This window comes from Littorina saxatilis, linkage group LG4 (genome assembly GCF_037325665.1).
Source record: "Littorina saxatilis isolate snail1 linkage group LG4, US_GU_Lsax_2.0, whole genome shotgun sequence".
In the NCBI taxonomy this organism is placed as follows: domain Eukaryota; kingdom Metazoa; phylum Mollusca; class Gastropoda; order Littorinimorpha; family Littorinidae; genus Littorina; species Littorina saxatilis.
Genome location: NC_090248.1, coordinates 11371635 through 11389136, shown reverse-complemented (window position 1 = coordinate 11389136; position 17502 = coordinate 11371635). Strand labels below are relative to the sequence as shown.

The 17502-nt window shown below is 41.4% G+C and overlaps 1 protein-coding gene across 1 annotated transcript in view; it reads right to left on the bottom strand.

Moving 5' to 3' along the window:
- The window catches only part of LOC138963967 (uncharacterized), a 76100-nt gene that overhangs the window by 48540 nt on the left and 10058 nt on the right, over window positions 1-17502 (bottom strand). Inside the window, exon 2 of the mRNA XM_070335827.1 lies at window positions 13211-13408. The gene's annotated coding sequence lies outside the window, so the exon portion shown is untranslated. The remainder of the gene's footprint in view (window positions 1-13210; window positions 13409-17502) is intronic.

Here is a 17502-nt window from a genome sequence, read left to right as displayed (position 1 = left end):
AGTCGATCTTGTTGTTTGATTCTGGATATTGGCACGTTAACAGTCGATCTTGTTGTTTGATTCTGGATATTGGCACGTTGACAGTCGATCTTGTTGTTTGATTCTGGATATTGGCACGTTGACAGTCGATCTTGTTGTTTGATTCTGGATATTGGCACGTTGACAGTCGATCTTGTTGTTTGATTCTGGATATTGGCACGTTAACAGTCGATCTTGTTGTTTGATTCTGGATATTGGCACGTTGACAGTCGTTCTGTTTTTGTATTTAAGTGGAATATAAGACCATCCTTCCATTTGGCCACACAGCAAACATCTACAGGTTGGCTTCTATCTGTGCAGGGTGAGAGTTTTGGGCTAAAATGATTTCGTGCGTTGACGCGGGTATCAGCATTCCAATAACTCACTTTTTTTTTTTTTTTTTTTTTTTTGAACCGTTGAAAGTCTATCTGTTTTGGATTTGTATTGACGCTGGCATCGGTTGCGACAGAAAACAGCCTCTTTGCACAGAAAACAGCCTCTTTGCACAGAAAACAGCATCTTTGCACAGAAAACAGCCTCTTTGCACGCCGTTGAAATTAGGTATGTGTTCAAGCTAAGTGATGCTGCTCTCCCATGTTGAAGGCGGGAAGGGTTTGTGGTGGCGGGCATGATTGGTTAGGATTAAGGCCCCTTTAACATAGAGTTGCCCATTGTATTGTTGCGGTGACTTGACTGCACTGATACCATGTCAGTTAAACCTACACGTAAAAGAAAGTATTTGTGACCTTCCTGCTTATATAATTAACTAACGTGGGGCCAACGCATCAACTCGAGTGACAAGTATTGACGAAGAAGCGGCTTTGCTCACATTTTTTACGTGCAGTCTTACCTTGTTCAAAGGCGAATGTAGCGTCGGAGGCACTGTTTATCGGTACTTTCGTCGTTGTCATTTTTATTACTCAATTCTTAGGCATCTCAAGCAGTCTAGATAACTCTTGGTGCTACTGGTTTCCGAAGAATCAAAGCTGTTTCTGTGTGATATTTTGAGGGTTCTTCCTACTATGCGCAATTCAGCCGGTTACACTAATAATCGATCCGGACAGGCAACGCGTGACGTTGAATAATGAACGAGGTGAATAACACAGTCACTTTGGCCAAACGATTTTTATTCTTTGCACCCCTGTTTCCATGCTTTCGGACGAGATGGATTTGTAAGTGAAAAGTGCCGTGCGTTTGGACGAACCAACAACCACGCTATCTAACTGAGAAGGTAACGAACTTACTAAGGAAGGAACCAACCAACCAACCACCTAAGCAAATCTAGCGCCTTACTCACTGATAAGGTATCACTGGTGAACTATCAAAAATTATTACTCAAATATAATTACTCAAAAACTAAACAAAACAACACCAGCTAAAAGCAAAAAACAACATCACCAACAACCAAGAATAGTTAAAAATCAATAAACAAGAAAGGTAATTTGTTGGAACGTTTGTTTTTGATAAAACAATACGTTACAATCACTACAATACAATACAATACGTTACAAGAATAGTTAAATTATGGAACATTTTATCGTTGACAAAAAAAAGTCTTGAAATGGAACGGACATCAAACTATATTAACACGAACATAGACAGAAATTGGTGACCTATGGCTCACTTACGCGCTGCTTCCTCAATCTGAAGAGGACGAGAGTTATTGCTGGGCGCAGTTTCGTGGTGGTAAGACGTCGGCCTCCTAATCGGGAGGTCGTGAGTTCGAATCCCGGTCGCTGCCGCCTGGTGGGTTAAGAGTGGAGATTTTTCCCATCTCCCAGGTCAACTAATGTGCAGACCTGCTGGTGACTTAACCCCCTTCGTGTGTACACGCAAGCACAAGACCAAGTGCCCACGGAAAAGATCCTGTAATCCATGTCAGAGTTCGGTGGGTTATAGAAACACGAAAATACCCAGCATGCCTCCCCCGAAATCGGCGTATGCTGCCTGAATGGCGGGGTAAAAACGGTCATACACGTGAATATCCACTCGTGCTAAATACATGAGTGAACGTGGGAGTCTAAGCCCATGAACGAATAAGAAGAATTGCTGGAAAGATGTTTGATCCTCGCACAGTGCTAATTTTGTGAGCCCGAACTTGACTTCACAAAGATTTCGAAAAGTCCTTTTATCAATAGTTCAGTGCCAAAGCAAGTTTTGTGAAGTCGACTTTGCCTAGGTGATATCAGGCTTAACAAAATCAACAAACTAGTCGTTAATTTCTTCTTCCGTTTCTCTGGGCAATATATTGTTACAATGGATTGCATTGAACGCATCATTAACTTTTTCGCTTCATAGTAAAAAACAAGCAAACTTGAATGAATCATACAGGTGTGTGATTTACGATGTATATCAGTAGTGTCACGCGTCGGACATTTTCTGTTGTCAGCAATCTTATCTGATACATCTCGTGAGTGTGGTATGTGTGTGTGTGTGTGTGTGTGTGTGTGTGTGTGTGTGTGTGTGTGAGTGTGTGCGCGCGCACGCGTGTGTGTGTATGTGTGTATGTGTGTGTATGTGTGTGTGTGAGTGTGTGCGTGTGTTTATGTGTGTGTTAGAGAGAGAGAGGGAGGGAGGGAGGGAGGGAGGGAGGGAGTGTGTGTCTGAGTGCGTGCGTGCGTGCGTGAGCATGTGGATGTGCCTATATGTGTGTGTCCGTGTGTGCGTATATCTTCTTCTTGTCGTTCGCTGTTAGATCGTCAGTCCGGACTGCAGGGCGAATATGAGTGCCGCCCGTCTGTCTGTTTGTCTGTCTGGTTGTCTGTCTGTCTGTCTGTCTGTCTGTCTGTCTGTCTGTCTGTCTGGTTGTCTGTCTGTCTGTCTGTCTGTCTGTCTGTCTGTCTGTCTGTCTGTACACTCAAATAACAAAGTTACGCTGAATAGCCTCGAGTCTGAATCGCTCTACACACACACACACGCACAGACAGACAGACAGACAGACAGACAGACACACACACACACACACACACACACACACACACACACACACACACACACACACCACGACCCTCAGAAAGAGCATAGGTGAAACTGTGCAAGAAAGCAAGACACTAGATCTAGATCTGTCTGTCTGCATGTAGCCTACTTACAGGGACACGACTGCGCAGTTACAGAGCTAGCTATACCATCAAAGAAGGTAGTGCAATTTATCAGAAATAATTGATGCCTCGTGGCGGTAGCACTGGAAGGACAAAAGGCGAAAACAATAGGACTCGAGACGTAAAAATGAGCTCTTACAAAACTGCGTTTAGTGCAAAGAAAATTAACGAGAGTTCTAAAAAGAAAAAAAACCTAAAACGGAAGGAAAATGAGACTTGGGAGTTGGAGATACAAAAAAAACCCACTAATCAATTTTGAAGAGAGAAGGAGAAGGAAAAGCATGCTGGGAATAAGAGAAATGCAAAGTTGTTGCAAAAAACGCACACAAAACATTTCTGACAACAACAAAAAAACGAAAGAAGAAGAAAGATTCGGAGAATAGGAGGGGAAGTTAAACAACTCATCTATTTTCAAGAATAAAAAAAAAAGTAAAAGACAAGAAGCCACGCTGCGAATAAAGGCAATTAAAAAAAACCTTGCAAGGATGGTCTTGCAAATAACAAAACCTTGCTCAATTAACATCTATATATATATATACGACTAGTGTCTGTCTGTCTGCGATGCACGGCCAAAGTTCTCGGTGGATCTTTTTCAAATTTGGACACCGTATTCAGCTACACCCCGGACACAACCTCATCGATGAGATATTTCAACACGTGCTCTCAGCGCGCAGCGCTGTGCGCGCTGAACCGATTTTTTTTTTCTTTTTTTTTCGGGATCCACTACCAGTAACTCTTCCTTATCTTCTCCAGTGTTTTCAGCCGCGATTATCTCCCTTCCTCCGTGTGGCGTCAATCCATATTCCCGTTACTACGTTACTATTTTTAGAAGGTCACTGCACGTTACTATTTTTAGAAGGTCTCCAGTGTTTTGCGCGTTTATCTCCTTTCTTTCGTGCGCCGGCAAAGCCGGGTCCCAGGCGCAGCCTGGTATTCGGCTCTACTTCTTCCCGGCGAAGCCGGTACCCGGCGAAGCGGGTAATCATCTAGTTTCTCATAATTGCGTTCATGACACAAAAATGCTTGAAACGGCTACCCGGTGTTTCAAATAAGATGCAAGCACATGAGTGATAATACCACTTGTTGGTGTTGTATGTGTAATCACACACCAGTAAGGATAACATGTAAGAACACGATTTGTCTTGGTTAGTTTTGAACTGGAGAAGTTATTGTTTTTTCACGAAGATAGACCAGAATAACAAATTCGAGGAGTCATGCTTCAAGTCTTCAATTGTCTTTTCATTCTTTACATAATTATATATTACTTGTGAAGTTCTTAAATGCGAACGAAGATGTCAAAATAGATGGAAACTGTGGGAGGAGCAGGTGCAAAAAAAGGCAGAAAACAGAAATTATAAATGAAAAAAGTACCTCAGACCATTTGCACGGATATTCGCAGTCGTGGACCGTTTTTCTACTCTTACACTGTGCCGAATTTCCCTTGCGAATAGAATTTTCCAATAATTCACAATGATCGGGACATGGTCGCAAGACATTCGTAAATGTTCTTAACCATTCGCCACCATTCGTCTCTTGTTTTGAACATAGCAACATGTTCCTAATATTCGCAAAGAAGTCATATTCTTAACTTTTTTGCAACGTACTGGTAAGATTTCGCAAGACATTCGTAATCATCGCAATGTATTCGTAACGCTCGCAAGGCATTCGCAACCATTCGTTATGCCTGTCTCACACTGTGCCGAATATCCTTGCGAACATTATTTCGTAATCATCGCAATGTGTTCGTCAGGCTCGCAAGGCATTCACAAACATTCGTTATGCCTGTCTTACACTGTGCCGAATATCCTTGCGAATATAGATTCGTATGCATTCGCAATGATCAGTAGACATTCACAAGCACTCGCAACCATTCGTAAGACATTCGCAAGGATTCGTAAGGCTTCGAATGGTCAATATTTTTCCTGTCCATTAGTCTCTTTTTTTGGCCAAATACAACATGTTCATATACACATTTCTTGCGAATGTCTTACGAATAGTTGCGAGTGCTTGCGAATGTGTACCGATCATTGCGAACGCCTTGCGAGCGCTACGAATACCTTTACGATGATTACGAATGGCTTGCGAATACTGAAGAATATGCATTCATGTTGCTAATATTTGCAACAAGAGACGAATGGTGGCGAATGGTTAAGAACATTTACGAATGTCTTGCGACCATGTCCCGATCATTACGAATTATTGGTGAATTCTATTCGCAAGGGAAATTCGGCACAGTGTAAGAGCAGTATTACGAACAATGCGAATTGCATAATCGCTTTATTCGTAAAATGTTTGCAAGCACTCGCAACGCCACTCGCAACGTTCGTAATACATCCGCAAGACATTCCTATATAGATTTGTATGCATTCGCAATGATCGTTAAGGCTTCGAATTTTCAATATTTTTTTCCTGTCCATTCGTCTCTTTTTTTGCGGAATACATGTTCATATTCGCAAGGATATTCGGCACAGTGTAAGACAGGCATCAAGAAACTTCGTAGAAAACGCCACTATTTAAATAACATACATAATGCTCACATGCCCGTAACCACATTGTACATGACACTGAAGGAGCAAAATCTCTCGCTAATTATTATGAACCCTCGCTTACCATCATTACAGAAGCTTTCCTGCCTGAAGAAAGCACCTACAACTTTTTGATTCATCTAACAGGTTAAAAACATAAAAAACATTATAAGAGTAGGCCTTTCTTTTTTTCACCATAGAACGCCGACACGAGCGGTGTGAGGGCAGAAGATCTGGTCCCAGGAACGTGAGTCGGGACAGAAAAACAAAACAAAATACAAAACAAAACAAAACAAACAAAACCAAAACCAAAACAAAACAAAGCAACAAAAAAAAAATTAATAACCCCCCCCCCCATCCTCCCAAAGATTCTTTGATCCCAAAACGAGAAGGACTTATTCGTGGAACGTCATATTAAGAACATATGTGCTGAAAACTGGTACTGTAATTGGTAATTTGTAAATTCTCGCCTTTGTCTATCGAGCGTTGGATTAATTAACTTGTTATGTATTGTCCCGCTGAAAATGTATTATATAACAGAATTATGGGAACAACAACAACAACAACACACACACACACACACACGCACACACACACACACACACACACACACACACACACACACACACACACACACACACACACACGCACATACACGCAAACATTAGTTAAATTGTTGTTGAATTAAAAAGTAATTTAATGGAAATGTAACCTGTAATGTAAAAGAAAACAAAATTAAAATTTCATTAAAAAAAAAAGACCAATGAAGAAGGATATGCTCACCGCCCAAAAAGAAAGAAAGAAAAAAATAAAAAATAAAAAAAGACGAAAGAGGCAAAAAAGATGGGTTGAAGCAGCCTTGCATGCAACTGAGGTAAAAAAATAAAAAAATAAAAAAAAAGAACATATAGAAACAATGACAGGGTGTGTACATTTTTGTTCTTCTCACTGAGTCTGATAAGAAACGCACATTAAAAAAAAAAAAAAATGCATACGCAGCCTACAACAGCAATTTGTATGGTTGATGACAGTGAGCCATAAACTGTGGCTTATACAGAGCAGGAACTGTGTATTCCATTAAATGCGCCGTGAATCGATGTGCCGTGATTAAAGTCCGTTTTATGGGGTGTTTGTTTTCCTTTTGAGGCACAGAGTAAAGAGAGTTCAACTCTGCACGTCGATTTACAAAAAGTGTCACTGTCACGGTTCACTATGATTGTATTTCGTTTCGAATAAATAACTATCTCTCTCTCTCTCTCTCTCTCTTTCTCTCTCTCTCTCTCTATCTCTCTCTCTCTCTCTCTTTCTCTCTCTCTCTCTCTATCTCTAAAGAATAAACAAACAAGTCGCGTAAGGCGAAAATACAATATTTAGTCAAGTAGCTGTCGAACTCACAGAATGAAACTGAACGCAGCAAGAGCGTATACTCGTAGCATCGTCACTCCACCGCCCGTGGCAAAGGCAGTGCACGTGGAATTGACAAGAAGAGCGGGGTATTCGTTGCGCAGAGAAGGATAGCACGCTTTTCTGTACCTCTCTTCGTTTTAACTTTCTGAGCGTGTTTTTAATCCAAACATATCATATCTATATATTTTTGGAATCAGGAACCGACAAGGAATAAGATGAAAGTGTTTTTAAATTGATTTCGAAAAAAAAATTTGATAATAATTTTTATATATTTAATTTTCAGAGCTTGTTTTTAATCCGAATATAACATATTTATATGTTTTTGGAATCAGCAAATGATGGAGAATAAGATAAACGTAAATTTGGATCGTTTTATAAATTTTTAATTTTTTTTACAATTTTCAGATTTTTAATGACCAAAGTCATTAATTAATTTTTAAGCCACCACGCTGAAATGCAATACCGAACCCCGGGCTTCGTCGAAGAGTACTTGACCAAAATTTCAACCAATTTGGTTGAAAAATGAGGGCGTGACAGTGCCGCCTCAACTTTCACGAAAAGCCGGATATGACGTCATCAAAGACATTTATCAAAAAAATGAAAAAAACGTTCGGGGATTTCATACCCAGAAACTCTCATGTCAAATTTCATAAAGATCGGTCCAGTAGTTTAGTCTGAATCGCTCTACACACACGCACACACAGACAGACAGACAGACAGACACACACACACACACACACACACGCACATACACCACGACCCTCGTTTCGATTCCCCCTCGATGTTAAAATATTTAGTCAAAACTTGACTAAATATAAAAAGATGTCGTAGAATACGGAACGTTATCTGTGATAACAAAAATAACTCATTTTGGGAGGAAGAGAGAGAGAGAGCGAGAGAGAGAGAGAGTGAGAGAGAGTGAGAGAGAGAGAGACAGAGAGAGAGACAGAAACAGACAGACAGAGACAGACAGAGAGACAGAGACAGTGACAGAGATACAAAGACAGAGATATTCATTTTATAAGCCATAAATCCGTTTTTGACGAGGATAAACTAATACTACAAGGATAAAATGCAAATAGTTACATTGCGTAAACATACCGTGCAAATGTCCAACATAGCTTGCGAAACGTCTCTTGCAACAGCGGTAAGAGTATGGACTGCTCACTTTGCGGAGAAAAAAGTCAAGGGAAAAGCTTTCATGACTCAAGAGAGAAACATTGATTGATTGATTAATCTTTATTACACAAGGAGAAATATTTGAGTGCGACGCCTAGTCTTACCATACATGTACATCCTTGCTAAAAATTAAGAAATAAAAAAACGGAATGATTAAATGTCGTACACCGGTATAGAGACAACAAGTTCAGAGAAAGAAAAGAACAAGTCGCGTCAGGCGAAAATACAACATTTAGTCAAGTAGCTGTCGAACTCACAGAATGAAACTGAACGCAATGCCATTTTTCAGCAAGACCGTATACTCGTAGCATCGTCAGTCCACCGCTCATGGCAAAGGCAGTGAAATTGACAAGAAGAGCGGGGTAGTAGTTGCGCTAAGAAGGATAGCACGCTTTTCTGTACCTCTCTTTGTTTTAACTTTCTGAGCGTGTTTTTAATCCAAACATATCATATCTATATGTTTTTGGAATCAGGAACCGACAAGGAATAAGATGAAAGTGTTTTTAAATTGATTTCGACAATTTAATTTTGATAATAATTTTTATATATTTAATTTTCAGAGCTTGTTTTTAATCCAAATATAACATATTTATATGTTTTTGGAATCAGCAAATGATGGAGAATAAGATAAACGTAAATTTGGATCGTTTTATAAATTTTTTTTTTTTTTTTTACAATTTTCAGATTTTTAATGACCAAAGTCATTAATTAATTTTTAAGCCACCAAGCTGAAATGCAATACCGAAGTCCGGGCTTCGTCGAAGATTACTTGACCAAAATTTCAACCAATTTGGTTAAAAAATGAGGGCGTGACAGTGCCGCCTCAACTTTCACGAAAAGCCGGATATGACGTCATCAAAGACATTTATCCAAAAAATGAAAAAAATGTTCGGGGATTTCATACCCAGGAACTCTCATGTCAAATTTCATAAAGATCGGTCCAGTAGTCGCTCTACACACACACACACACACACGTTCGGCGAGGGATTAATTTCCCAGAGTCACTTGACTTTGTGCAGACTCTCCTCTGTGTCCCAACGTTAACACCCCCGTGTCAGTGCACGCATGCGCACGATGAAGAACCCAAGTTCACAGCGAAAGTCTCAGGGCTTGGAAACACGAATACACGCATGCCGTAAAAAGCCGGAATAAAATGGGTAGCGCCGTGTACTGTATGGCAGCTCGTTTTCCCCAGTGTAACCTCACAGGGCCGTATGAAATCTTACGTTGACGTAACCTCTTTTCATGTTCTACATACAACGGAACTAAGCTAGCATGTCAATCATTGTAAGCTGTCATTTCATGCTCAACCTAGCACAGGCTGGCACGGGTATAAAACTGTGCACCGCAACTGTTGTGGTTCAGCACTTCCAATTAATGGTATATATTTTAACCTCTTCTCGTCGGGTGCTTTAGCTTTCTACAAATAAATGACGCCCTGACTTCAAACTTGGTTTTGATAAGAAGGTATTTCCAACACGTATTAACACTTGATACGCGTATGTACACACACACAACTTGAACAGAGGAAAACGGTTGACAGACAGACCGAGATACAGACAGATACTGAGATAGACACACTTAAAGCACACATACAAAAAGACAGACAAACACACACGCATGCAGGCCCGCGTGCACACACACACACACACACACACACACACACACACACACACAGACACACATCCACACTCACGCACACGCACACACACACACACACACACACACACACACACACACACACACACACACACACTTGGTTTCTTTTGGTCTTTGTTGTCAAAAGTTACAGTATTTGATATATGAACCCAGCTAGGGCAAGTACAACAAAACAAATCACCCCAAAAATATAGAAAAATATTATTAAACTCTCCGAAAAAATTTTGAAATTAAATCGAGATGGGGAAGAAAAACAAGGGAGGTGGGAGAACACCACGAGCACAAATATTTTAAAAACGGATCCAATATATCTTACACTTTTTACATATTCTTTTGATATCTGTCTTTGTATGTTCTATCAATATTTTCAACGTTTTGTATGTGCCTTAGATGTTATCTTGCTGTCACTTTGTTGTAACTTTATTATGTTTCTTATATGTTGTTGTAAAGCGTGGAGATCACAGAATGATACCGTGGTTCGCGCTATACGCATTTGCTGCTGTTGTTGTTGTTGTTTGTTGTTGTTTGTTGTTGTTGTTTGTTGTTGTTTGTTGTTGTTTGTTGTTGTTTGTTTGTTTGTTTGTTTGTTTGTTTGTTTGTTTGTTGTTTGTTTGTTTGTTGTTGTTGTTGTTGATGATGATGATGTTGCTGTTGTTGTTGTTGATGTGTGTGTGTGTGTGTGTGTGTGTGTGTGTGTGTGTGTGTGTGTGTGTGTGTGTGTGTGTGTGTGTGTGTGCGTGGGGGGTCGGGGGTGGGTAAATGTTGAGCGTACCACTTGTTTTGAAAAAAATTGTAAAAACGTAAAACAGCAATCACGATCAACAAATGTATGCTATGTAAAGCAGTCACAAAAGTAAGCTCACAGCAAGTGACCACAATGTTTGGCCCCAAATGTTTTACCAGTCATGAATACAACCTAACCAGCTGCTGTCGTCGTTTTAATCCGGTGCAAATTGCAATCACTCGCTACTGAGAGGAAGGCGCTCAAGCCTGTTTGTCTTTCACACGGAAATCAATGTAACACCTCTCACAACGATTAGTGTGTGTGTGTGTGTGTGTGTGTGTGTGTGTGTGTGTGTGTATGTGTGTGTGTGTGTGTGTGTGTGTGTGTGCGTGAGTGTGTGTGTGTGTGTGTGTGTGTGTGTGTGTGAAGGAGAGAGAGAGAGAGTGTGTGTATATGAATGTGTGTGTGTGACAGAGGGAGAGAGAGTGTGTATGTGTGTGTGTGTGTGTGTGTGTGTGAAGGAGAGAGAGAGAGAGTGTGTGTGTGTGTGTGTGTACATGTGTTTGTGTGTGTGTGTGTGTGTGAAGGAGAGAGAGATAGTGTGTGTCTGTGTGTGTGTGTGTGTGTGTGTGTGTGTGTGTGAGTGTGTGTGTGTGTGCGTATGTGTGTGTGAGTGTGTGTGTATGTGTGTGTGTGTGTGTGTGAGTGAGTGTATGTGTGTATGGTTGTGTTAGATTACATTTAATATTTACATTTCTATTTTCGTCTTCTACCTTTCGAATGCACGACGCTCAGCTTCGAGTGTCACGTGCAATCACACAGACTCTGCATTATTAATAGGATATATGCATTTCAATTTTCTGGCGGCCGTTACAAAATAATGAGACACCTCCCCGGTTGCAGCAACCCATTAGACGGTGACAAATACTTTCCTTTTGGTGGAGAGCTTTGGACATCCTGATTTTTGTCGATGTTGTTATTGTTGTTGGTTGTTTTCGTTGTTGTTGTTGTTGTTGTTGTTGTTGTTGTTGTTTGTTTTCGTTGTTGTTTGTTTTCGTTGTTGTTTGTTTTCGTTGTTGTTATTGTTGTTGTTGTTGTTGTTGTTGTTGTTGTTGTTGTTGTTGTTGTTGTTGTTGTTGTTTGGGTTGTTGTTTTCAGAATCAACAGTACTCACAGTGGAACCACCTTGATTTAAGACCCCCTCCTCTCTAAGATCCTGTATTGTTTTTGGATTTTCTGAGTACGTTCTCTTTAATTTTAATTTACCCACATTTTAAGACTCCTTTTTTTTGGACCTGATTTTCTCAGATTTTGGAGGTCTTAAAAGGAGTTTAAACTCGACACAAATAACAAGGCAACGCAGCTGGATATGACATTAATTTTCCCGCAGACAGAAAGATTTTCCCTGCACATTCTGTCGATTGAGAAACTGTTGACGCCAGTGTGGTTCGAGTTACTTTTCGCTTCGTACTTTTAGCTGTTGGAGTCTCAACAGAATGTAAAGTGGAATTCCCCCTTTTGGGTCCCTCCCCACAATTCTACGACCCGTCCCATTTAACACCTGGGTTTTTTTTATTCAGAATACGCACAGCTTTTGAGTGGTGAATCAAAAACCAAGAAAGGTTAGTGTATGGAAGGTTTAACAAAACGGTCACGAGTTCGTCGACATAATGGTCTTGCTAGTGCAGGGATAAACTTGAACGTTCCAATCGCTAACCTTTCTTGCTCAGTTTTGATTTACTGCCCAAAACGTTGTGTATTCTGAGAACTACTCAAAAGGTGAGCGTATTCTTAGCATAAATATAAATACACATGGCATCCTGAGTATGAGAAAAAAGCGCACATTCCGAGAACGAAAAGATATGCATATATCATGAAAAGATGCAGGCTCTGATCATGAAGCTAGTCTTAACAGACGTGAACATTGTAAGCATGAAAAGATATTCTTGCTCTTTCTGACCATGAAGCCGAATAAATGTGAACATTCTCAGCATGAACAGATGTACATTCCCTGCCCATGAAGCTAAATAAATGCAAAAATTCTCAGCATGAAAAAATGTTCATTCTCTGACCATGAAGCTGAATAAATGTGAACATTCTCAGCATGAAATTTTTTTCATTCTCTGCCCATGAAGCTGAATAAATGAAAACATTCTCAGCATGAAAGAATATTCATTCTCTGACCATGAAGCCGAATAAATGTGAATATTCTCAGCATGAAAAAATACAGGTACATTCCCTGAAAGTGAAGCTAAGTAAATGTGAACATTCACAGCATGATAAGATGTTCAGTCCCTGCCCGTGAAGCTGAATAGATGTGAACATTCTCAGCATGAAAAGATGTCCTTGCTCTGACAAAGAAGCCGAATAAATGTGAACATTCTCAGCATGAACAGATGTTCATTCTCTGCCCAGTGAAGCTGAATAAATGAAAACAATCTCAGCGTGACGAGATGTTCATTCCCTGAGTGACCATGAAGCAAAATAAATGCGAACAATCTCAGCATGAAAATATGTAGGCCCTGCATTCCCTGACCTTTGAAGCTGCGGAATAAATGCGAACATTGACACCATGAAAAGATGTGGAGTTATTAACTCACCTGAGCGGTCGGGCAGGAAGACGCCACCCGGGGTGGGCAGACAGCGACTACACGCGAAGATCACACACTGTAACACTCAGGCCTATCGATCCTCCCCTCTCTCTTTTTTCCTCTTTCTCCCTCTCCTTGTCTGATCTGCCGGCCTCTTTCAGAAATGGTTCCAGACTGCTGTCAGTGTCCCAAGCGCGAAATCCAGCGCTGTGAGAGAAACGGGTATGTGTTTACGGGTACTGTTCCACAGCGCTTCACTTCTCTCTCGTCACGCACTACACACAACAGACACAGGTATAATCTCACCCGGTTTGAATCGTGTACTGTTGTCAGTCGACGACGAGGCAGGATCAGCCGTTATCACGGCTACGAAGTCCTCTGTTGTGGGACGTTTCGAAACGTTAGATAAGACAGAGACATAGAGACACTGTATGTCTCTGGATAAGATTATTCAAATTCCACTTTACGAAGCAAGGATAAAGGGTGTAACAGTTTGAAACGCAGTGCGAATCGACCCACTCGGGAAGATTCGCTGCAGATAAATTTAGTCCATAGCCCGTTAAAACGTTTAGGCCTACGCTGGGAACATTTCCTGATGACCCCTACAATAAGTAGTTGACTAACTTCTCCTGTATGTTGGAAACACACCTCGGCAGAAGTCTCGTAATCCACCATTGATTTGCAACAAGCAAAGTACAGCGCTGGCCGGGGTGGCTAGTCGATCAACTAATTGAACGCTCATTTGCCGCACCCCTAATTCGCTGCTTGTTCATTTCACAACCCTATGAGCCATTTGTCGCACAGAGCGCGCTGTCAGTGTCAATACGCTCGTCACGCCCCTTTTTCGGTTGTAGCTGTTCGTGGCACCTGACTGAAACAAGCACAGCGTAGACAAAAATGTCGACTTGTAGTTCCGTTGTCCACCCCTGTAGTTTGGCCACAGAGGAATGCTACACCACAGCGTTTTGTTCAAACAAAACGAAACACGCTGGTGCGTCTGTATGGTTCATACAACCTTAGCGACGAGCAGAGTTGCTTCCTTTTCGCGGCGGGCAGTTGTAAAACACAGAGGACAGTCACACAAATCTTACAACCTACCCTGAGTGTTTTAGTGGCACAGGTTGTAAAGCAACGAAGAGACTCTTGACTTTTTACGACTTTTTGAACCCAGGAACGTCATTGAGAACCGACAACAAACAGAACCCAGCCTACCCGGAACATGTGGAAAACAGGCACACGAGTGATTATAAAAAACACGGGTCAAGGATGTGTGTGCACACCGTGTAAAACACTTGCACAACTCTCCATGCAGTTCCTTGACTCCTACGAACACATTGTCCGATGCAAACACCAGAACTGCAGAATTCTCGCGAAAAAGGTCCTGGCTACCAAACACACACTATCAGTCCGGACAGCTAAGAAAAGAGAGACTGTCTCATCGGCAGTTTTCGCATACCACAAACACACTCTGAATCAATCCATCCAAGAACCCGACGGCTTCACTGGACAGCGGGCGGTCCCATGGTCACACCCGGAAATGTCCGGCTAGCAGGATCGGTGTTTTCCTGGGTAGCCTGCGAACACCCGTCGTTCACAACGGAGTACCTCGCTAGCCGGTATCAGTGTGGCTGAAAGCTTTCAGCACTTGAGCGAGTATTTATATATACATATATATATCTCGAAAAGTAGGCTGGCCGGTCAAGTTCGATTTGGTCAATACATTTTATCGTGTTTAACTCTCTTTACGTTATATTCACGGACTCAATGCGTAATTGTATGCACAAATGTACACAAATCCAACGGAACTTTTACAGTGTCTGACCGTGCAACTATTTTTTCAATGAGAGCTGTTTCAACCGAACACAAGAATCACTTTTCACAACAGAATAACTTACACTGCATCTTGTCGGACAACCCGAGGGTAGAGACACAAAGGAGAGATTACCGTCGCTGCCGTACCCGGCCTGGTACAGGCCCTACATTTCGCACAATTGTCATTGGAGTCAAACAAACTTGAACCCACCGAGAGCACACTGAAATTTCAGTGCATGTGTTCTCTCTTCGGAGGTAAACACATTCAAAATCGGTCTAAACTCCTCTCGGCTGTTTTTTAAACGACAATGCTCACAATAGGGTATAGTTTGCAGATAACAATCGTGTGCAAATAATCCTAAAAAAAGAAACTACGCTTTAATGGGAGTTAAGGCCGAGTCATGTACTGTTCCACTTTCCGACTGTCTCTGCCCGGTGTCACGATTTCATCTTTCGCCTGTGTACATATTTCCCCCTCGATATATACTCAAGACTGAAATGTTGTTTCCTGGTAAAATTAAGAAGTGAAATTATTTATGGACGAAAAGCATGTCAGTTTCTTGCATGTGAAGAAAATTCGTGGTGAATCACCCCCAAAATCGATTTTTTCGAAAACGTGTACCGAGTGGTTACGTCCCTTGAGTAAGAAGGGAAACATTTGAGGATGAATCAAATTTCAAGTTAAATAAAAAAAAAATTGGTTGGACAAATTTGGCCCCATGAATGGAAGGTACACAAGGTCGCTTATCAGTACTATTGAAGGGTGTTTTTTTTGTTCAGTGTAGAGTTTATACTAGATCAACGAGGCCCAGAATCGAAATATCAACACGGCGAAAGATGAAAACGTCACACCAGTTTCAGACAGATCAAGATTACAACCGGTGTAACACGAGAAAATTACTCCCACGAGATTTTTACTCAGTCCGGAGTAAACATTTCGTACGAAAAAGTTACTCCCTTTACGAAAAAAACACTCCCCCATTTCACGAGAAAATTACTTCCCAAAACAGGTGAGTTCCGAGTAAACATTTCGTACAAAAATGTTACTCCCCTGACGAATAAATAACAAATAAATTACTTCACCCAAACCCAAGCAATTTCCAGGTGTACGAAATTTTTACTCCCTTGTCCCCTGTTAGTCTTGGTGGTGGAAGGGGTAGAAGGAGGGTAGCGCGACATTCGTGTGCGCGAGATCACTTATTGACATTAATCCCTTCGCCCGCATCCCATTTTTGCGTACGAGATTTTTACTGGAAGTAAAGAAAATGGGGAGTAAAAATTTCGTGGAGGGAGTAATTTTTTCGTGCCTTGGGGAGTTCTTTTCTCGTACGAAAAGTGTTCTCGGAGTAAGAATTTCGTACGAAATGTTTACTCCGGAGTACATTTTTCGTGGAGTAAAAATTTCGTGTTACACCGGTCACCTTCACGCTACAAGCCACCACTACCCGAAGAATGTCCTTTTCCAGCGAGCAGGCTTTGGAATATTATAGTGGATCAACCCGCAGAACACAACCAGAGCCTGCGAGACGCCACCCTGTTGAGAGATCACATCCTTGTCGCCCCGACAGGTATAAATTGTCGAGTGGTTTTTATGTGATGCTGTCGAGGATGTCGTGTAACGCACAGTTGTAGTTTCAGGCGCTGCTGGGCGAATTTTGTCGCGGTCTGTTTCCCTGCTCAGTTCTGTCCCAGCTGGCTAGCGGTCAATATGCAGAGCCCAGAGGTGGTGACTGCTGGTTTCTATCGAACCTGCGCTTGCAACCATGTCCCAAAAGCGACCACCTGCCAACAGCGACCGTCCTTAACAATCCCGGCTCGACAAGCGTTTCTTCTTTATTAATCACCTTCCATAGCGACCACCTGTGTATAACAACCGCTTCTGGTTGGTCCCTTGAGTGGTCGTTTTAGACAGGTTTGACTGTAGTCTGGTGTTTCTTGTTCTGTTGTTGCGACTATTGTAATGTTATGTTGTTCGGCTGCTGTTAGCTGAGTGAGGTTACACTAATTTGATTTTGTTAATTGCGAGAGTGATAAAATGGGCGTGATGGGAGAGGAGGGAAAAGGGCGAGAGAGATAGAGAGAGAGAGAGTGAGAGAGAGAGATAGAGAGAGAGAGAGATAGACAGAGCGAGAGAGAGAGAGAGCGAGAGAGAGAGAGCGAGAGAGAGCGAGACAGAGAGCGAGAGAGAGATGATGATGATGATGGAACTTTATTTTTCAAGGATAGAGGTTTAAGGCGACGCCTTTTCTTACAACCGGTCCTTACTTCTAATACAAATGTCTAATAAATGATAAACAAGTAAAGCAACATGACAAATAAACAAAGTAAACGAACGAATCAGCAAACAATCGACAAGTAAGCAAACAAGCAAATAAACATAAACAACAAAATGACAAAGTAAGCAACATACAAATCGAAAGCAAAACATGCAACATGTTAATTGAGGTTACACATGTAAAGTGATCGACGGTAAAATTCACACGATACCA